This window comes from Procambarus clarkii, chromosome 38 (genome assembly GCF_040958095.1).
Source record: "Procambarus clarkii isolate CNS0578487 chromosome 38, FALCON_Pclarkii_2.0, whole genome shotgun sequence".
NCBI classification, from domain to species: Eukaryota; Metazoa; Arthropoda; class Malacostraca; order Decapoda; family Cambaridae; genus Procambarus; species Procambarus clarkii.
In genome coordinates this window covers 13921085-13928584 of record NC_091187.1, presented here as the reverse complement: position 1 = coordinate 13928584, position 7500 = coordinate 13921085, and the positions used below count along the sequence as shown (strand labels likewise).

Genomic DNA, 7500 nt, shown 5'->3' with positions numbered 1-7500 from the left:
CGTCCCTCCCACCCACAAGCCCTTCATTCTCCCCCACCCCCCTAAGCTCCCCACTCTCCCCCACCCCACCTAAGCCTTCCCCTCTCCACCACTCCCCAAAACCCTCCCCTCTTCCTCAACCACCTCAGCCTTCCCTTTCCCCCCACGCCCTCCCCACTTTATTGCCCCCCCAAAACCCACCCCCCCAACCCTCCCCCCCTCACCCACTCCCCCTACCCTCCCCCCCCTCACCCACTCCCCCTACCCTCCCCCTCCCCCCCCTCACCCACTCCCCCCTCACCCACTCCCCCTACCCTCCCCCTACCCCTACCCTCCCCCTCACCCCTACCCCCCCAAGCCCTTCCTCCTCCACCAGTCTCCCCATACCAGATCCTCCCAGCTCCTGCTCACCCCAGACCCCACAGGTCCTCCCCAGAGGAGAAACAGAAGAGAGTTAGTTTCAGGGCAATGTACTCGAACATAGATGGGATCACAAGCAAGGCAAGTGAACTAAGGGAAAGAGCACAAGAAGTGAACCCAGATGTAATTGGACTCACTGAAACAAAACTCTCTGGAATCATAACGAATGCCGTGTTTCCCCAGGAGTACACAATAATAAGGAAAGAGAGGGAAGGTAGGGGAGGAGGAGGAGTGGCCCTACTCATGAGAAAGGAATGGAGTTTTAAGGAGATGACTATCCCGGGCTGTGAGGGTTTCAGAGACTACATAGCAGGCACCATGACAATGGGAGGACCAAGGATAGTAGTAGCAGTAATATATAATCCTCCACCAAATGACAAAAGACCCAGTCAAGAGTACGAAAGCAACAACATGGCAGTTAACACTATAATTGAGAGGGCAGCCTCTTCTGCCTGTAGAAATAGATCCCACCTGCTCATCATGGGGGACTTCAATCACGGCAGGATTGATTGGGAGAACAAGGAACCGCATGGAGGCGAGGATACGTGGAGAGCCAAACTACTGGAGGTGGCGACTAGAAACTTCTTAACCCAGCATGTCAGTGAACCCACAAGGATGAGAGGAAACGACGAACCAGCGAGACTCGACCTGGTTTTCACCCTGAACGACTCTGACATAAGAGAAATCAGTTTTGAGGACCCAGTAGGAATGAGCGACCACAGTGTATTGGTGTTTGAGTACCTGATTGAAGAAGGGTTATTGAACTCGAGAAGGGATACCGAAACCAAAAGGTTAGCATACCGAAAGGGAAACTATGAGGAGATAAGAAAATGCCTAGCAGATATAGCATGGGAAACAGAGCTCAGGGAAAAGACGGCCCAAGATATGATGGAATACATCACGCAAAAATGCAAGGATGCAGCAAACAAGTTTGTCCCAGTCCAAAAGGAAAACAGTGAAATGAAGATGAGAAACCCATGGTTTAATCAGAGATGTAGGCTAGCTAAGCAGCAAAGTAAAAGGGCATGGAGAAACTATAGGAATAACAGGACACTGGAGAGCAGAGAAAGATACCAGAATGCCAGGAATGAATATGTTAGGATGAGAAGAGAGGCAGAAAGACAATACGAAAATGACATCGCAAGCAAGGCAAAGACTCAGCCTAAATTGCTGCATAGCCACATCAGGAGAAAAACAACAGTAAAGGAACAGGTTATGAAATTAAGGTTAGGGGCAGAAGGATTCACTACAAACGACAAGGAAGTGTGTGAGGAACTGAATAAGAAATTCCAGGAGGTCTTCACCTTGGAGCAAGGAGAAATCCCAGAGATAAGAGAGGGAATAGCTAACCAGGAACCACTGGAAGAGTTTGAGATTACCAGCGGGGAAGTAAGGAAGTGTTTACTAGAATTGGATGTGACAAAGGCTATAGGTCCAGATGGAATCTCCCCTTGGATACTAAAGGAAGGAGCAGAAGAACTGTGCCTCCCGCTCTCCATGGTGTATAACAAATCACTGGCAACAGGGGAACTGCCAGAAATTTGGAAAGCAGCTAACGTAGTCCCGATATACAAGAAAGGGGATAGACAGGAGGCACTGAATTACAGACCAGTGTCCCTAACCTGCATACCATGCAAGTTGATGGAGAAGATTGTGCGAAGAAAGCTAGTGGAACATCTGGAGCGAAAGAACTTTGTAACACAGCATCAACATGGATTCAGGGATGGCAGGTCCTGCCTCACAGGGTTACTTGAATTCTATGACCAGGCAACAAAAATAAGGCAAGAAAGAGAAGGGTGGGCAGACTGCATATTTTTGGATTGTCAGAAAGCCTTTGACACAGTGCCACACAAGAGGTTAGTGAAAAAACTGGAGATGCAGGCTGGAGTGAAAGGGAAGGTACTCCGTTGGATACAGGAGTACCTAAGTAACAGGAGACAACGAGTCAGTGTGAGGGGTGAGGTCTCAGATTGGCGAGACGTTACGAGTGGAGTACCGCAGGGGTCAGTCCTTGGACCTATACTGTTTCTGATATATGTAAATGATCTTCCAGAGGGTATAGAATCGTTTCTCTCAATGTTTGCCGATGATGCAAAAATTATGAGGAGGATTGAAACTGAGGACGATAGTAGGAGGCTACAAGATGACCTAGACAGACTGAGTGAATGGTCCAACAAATGGCTGTTGAAGTTCAACCCGAGTAAATGCAAAGTAATGAAACTAGGTGGTGGAAATAGGAGGCCAAACACAGGATACAGAATAGGAGATGAAGTACTTAATGAAACGAACAGAGAGAAAGATCTAGGAGTTGATATCACACCAAACCTGTCTCCTGAAGCCCACATAAAAAGAATAACGTCTGCGGCATATGCGAGGCTGGCTAACATCAGAACAGCGTTCAGGAACCTGTGTAAGGAATCATTCAGAATCTTGTACACCACATATGTAAGACCAATCCTGGAGTATGCGGCCCCAGCATGGAGCCCGTACCTTGTCAAGCACAAGACGAAGCTGGAAAAAGTCCAAAGGTATGCCACTAGACTAGTCCCAGAACTAAGAGGCATGAGTTACGAGGAAAGGCTGCGGGAAATGCACCTTACGACACTGGAAGACAGAAGAGTAAGGGGAGACATGATCACAACCTACAAAATCCTCAGAGGAATCGACCGGGTAAACAAAGATAAACTATTCAACACTGGTGGGACGCGAACAAGGGGACACAGGTGGAAACTGAGTACTCACATGAGCCACAGAGACGTTAGAAGGAACTTTTTTAGTGTCAGAGTAGTTAACGGATGGAATGCATTAGGCAGTGATGTGGTGGAGGCTGACTCCATATACAGTTTTAAATGTAGATATGATAGAGCCCAGTAGGCTCAGGAATCTGTACACCAGTTGATTGACAGTTGAGAGGCGGGACCAAAGAGCCAAAGCTCAACCCCCGCAAGCACAAATAGGTGAGTACAAATAGGTGAGTACACACACACACACACACACACACACACACATACACACACACACACACACACACACACACACACACACATACACACACACACACACACACACACACACACACACACACACACACACACACACACACACACACACACACACACATACACACACACACACACACACACACACACACACACACACACACATACACACACACACACACACACACACACACACACACACATACACACACACACATACACACACACACACACACACACACACACACACACACACACACACATACACACACACACACACACACACACACACACACACACACACACACACACATACACACACACACACACACACACACACACACACACACACATACACACACACACACACACACACACACACACACACACACACACACACACACACACCAAGGGACGTAATGCTCCTCACCTTAAACAAGCGGAATATTGACCACTAGAAACGCTCCACATCTCAATTTGCTCATCATAACAGGAAGAGGGTCAGGGTCGTTATGGAGCCCCCCCTCCCCCCTAAACCCCCCCTCCCCAACCCCCCCTTCCCCCCACCCCCCTCTCGGGCAACCAGCATAGAATGTATATCTTGAGGTTATCTTGAGATGATTTCGGGGCTTTAGTGTCCCCGCGGCCCGGTCCTCGACCAGGCCTCCACCCCCAGGAAGCAGCCCGTGACAGCTGACTAACACCCAGGTACCTATTTTACTGCTAGGTAACAGGGGCATAGGGTGAAAGAAACTCTACCCATTGTTTCTCGCCGGAGCCTGGGATCGAATCCAGGACCACAGGATCACAAGTCCCGCGTGCTGTCCGCTCGGCCGACCGGCTCCCTTGTATGCACACATGTATAGAATACACTCACTAGAGCTCCGATTAACACGACCTCCTCCCTTCTGGTGATCTTGTAAGAGAGCAGTCAGGCCTCTGTGATGTGATTTTGCTACCTTACAAAACAACTTGGTACACCGGCTTCTCCTCAAATGGTTAGGTGTTCGGCTCTGCAAATGCTTGCAGGGCCCACGCCCCGAGGCTGGCTTGGGCCAGATTTACGAAGCAGTTACGCAAGCACTTACGAACCTGAGGAAACATTCACAAAGCAGTTACGCAAGAACTTACGAACCTGGGGTCAGATTTACGAAGCAGTTACGCAAGCACTTACGAACGTGTACATCTTTCCTCAACCTTTGACGGCTTTGGTTACATTTATTAAGCAGATTACAAGCATGAAAACTTGCCAATCAACTGTTGTTATTGTTATAAACAGCCTCCTGGTGCTTCGGAGCTCATTAACTGTTTAATAATTGTAAACAAAGCCGCCAAAGATTGAGAAAAGATGGACAGGTTCGTAAGTGCTTGCGTAACTGCTTCGTGAATCTGGCCCCAGGTTCGTAAGTGCAGGCGTAACTGCTTCGTGAATCTAGCCCCAGGTTCGTAAGTACTTGAGTAACTGCTTCGTGAATCTAGCCCAGGTTCGTAAGTACTTGCGTAACTGCTTCGTGAATCTAGCCCCAGGTTCGTAAGTGCTTGAGTAACTGCTTCGTGAATCTAGCCCAGGTTCGTAAGTACTTGCGTAACTGCTTCGTGAATCTAGCCCCAGGTTCGTAAGTGCTTGAGTAACTGCTTCGTGAATCTAGCCCCAGGTTCGTAAGTACTTGCGTAACTGCTTCGTGAATCTGGCCCCAGGTTCGTAAGTGCAGGCGTAACTGCTTCGTGAATCTGGCCCCAGGTTCGTAAGTGCTTGCGTAACTGCTTCGTGAATCTGGCCCAATGATGATTGGGCCAAGATTCACGTTTTAAGATGATGTGCCAAGATTATTAAGTGATGATTACCCCGAACTGTTGGTAAAGCAATCCCTTGACTGTGTCTGTGGGGATATTACCACATAATGCATCGTCTTGGGTGACGGAACCTGTCGTTGGTGCTGCTCCTGTTACTGTTGCTCCTGTTACTGTTGGTGTTACTGTTGCTCCTGTTACTGTTGGTGTTACTGTTGCTCCTGTTACTGTTGGTGTTACTGTTGCTCCAGTTACTGTTGGTGTTACTGTTGCTGGTTCCTGTGGCATGGTCGCCGTCGTCGTGGTTAGTGTGGGCCGCTTCGTCGTTAATATCTTCAACGGCACTGTTACTGGAGGTGCTTGAGGGTCGTGCGTTAGTTAACGGGGTTCCTGGTCGTGTTCCTGGTCGTGTTCCTGGTCGTGTTCCTGGTCGTGTTCCTGGTCGTGTTCCTGGTCGTGTTCCTGGTCGTGTTCCTGGTCGTTAATGATGGTAGTGTTCCTGGTCGTGTTCCTGGTCGTGTTCCTGGTCGTGTTCCTGGTCGTGTTCCTGGTCGTTAATGATGGTAGTGTTCCTGGTCGTGTTCCTGGTCGTGTTCCTGGTCGTTAATGATGGTAGTGTTCCTGGTCGTGTTCCTGGTCGTGTTCCTGGTCGTGTTCCTGGTCGTTAATGATGGTAGTGTTCCTGGTCGTGTTCCTGGTCGTTAATGATGGTAGTGTTCCTGGTCGTGTTCCTGGTCGTGTTCCTGGTCGTGTTCCTGGTCGTTAATGATGGTAGTGTTCCTGGTCGTGTTCCTGGTCGTGTTCCTGGTCGTTAATGATGGTAGTGTTCCTGGTCGTGTTCCTGGTCGTGTTCCTGGTCGTTAATGATGGTAGTGTTCCTGGTCGTGTTCCTGGTCGTGTTCCTGGTCGTTAATGATGGTAGTGTTCCTGGTCGTGTTCCTGGTCGTGTTCCTGGTCGTGTTCCTGGTCGTGTTCCTGGCCGTGTTCCTGGTCGTGTTCCTGGTCGTGTTCCTGGTCGTGTTCCTGGTCGTGTTCCTGGTCGTTAATGATGGTAGTGTTCCTGGTCGTGTTCCTGGCCGTGTTCCTGGTCGTGTTCCTGGTCGTGTTCCTGGCCGTGTTCCTGGTCGTGTTCCTGGTCGTGTTCCTGGTCGTGTTCCTGGTCTTCACGGACAGGGAAAACGACACCTTTGGGTCACCCTCCCCCCCACCCCCCCATCCCCCCACCCCCCCCCACCCCCTCGCTCTCACCCCAGACACCTGCATACTGCTAGGTAAGCAGAGGCATTAGGTGAACGAAAATATACCCAATCGTTTCTGCATCACCTTGAAAAATTGACACACCCACAGATCCTCTGATTGTGAGCCAAGGACGTAGGCTACTGTGCTACAGGACCCCCCCCCCCTCGTCAATAATACCAGAAATGACCTGTTTTTCTACAGTGTTTTATATTTCATCTAAATACAGATAAACCAATATAATCTACTTCATCTTTATAGTGGCAAATCTGCATTTGTTTCTCATACCAGTCTCACCAGTCTCCGTGGTGAAGTGGTAAGACACTCGCCTGGCGTTCCGCGAGCGCTATGTCATGGGTTCGTATCCTGGCCGGGGAGGATTTACTGGGCGCAATTCCTTAACTGTAGCCTCTGTTTAACGCAACAGTAAAATGTGTACTTGGATGAAAAAACGATTCTTCGCGGCAGGGGATCGTATTCCAGGGACCATAGGATTAAGGACTTGCCCGAAACGCTACGCGTACTAGTGGCTGTACAAGAATGTAACAACTCTTGTATATATCTCAAAAAAAAATATTGCAGATATGGTCAGGAGAATGTGCAATATGTAACGCATAGTGCTTGGCCATAGTCCTCAATATCCAGTGTTTACTGTAGAGGGATAATTTTTTCATTTTTTGGGGGGGTTATCTTAAGGTTATCTTGAGATGATTTCGGGGCTTAGCAGGAGCCGAGCGAACAACACGCTGGATTTGTGATCCTGTGGTCCCGGGTTCCATCCCGGGCGCCGGCGAGAAACAATGGGCAGAGTTTCTTTCATCCTATGCCCCTGTTACCTAGCAGTAAATGGGTACCTGGGAGTTAGACAGCTACCACGGGCTGCTTCCTGGGAGTGAAGGCCTGCTCGAGGACCGGGCCGCGGGGACACTAAGCCCCGAAAATATATCAAGATAACCTTAACTGTGATAATGGTCAATATATGTTTGTTTGGATTTGCTCATTTACTCACCTTTGTGATGAGTCATGAGCTCCAGGACTCACGCTAGGTGGTTTGTGTATTCATCACAGGGGTAAA

General features: G+C 49.2%; 1 protein-coding gene across 1 annotated transcript in view; it reads right to left on the bottom strand.

Annotated features, from left to right (window-relative positions):
• LOC123771900 (major facilitator superfamily domain-containing protein 4A) overlaps nt 1-7500 on the bottom strand; it is a gene marked incomplete in the record, with an annotated part of 75531 nt that overhangs the window by 56353 nt on the left and 11678 nt on the right.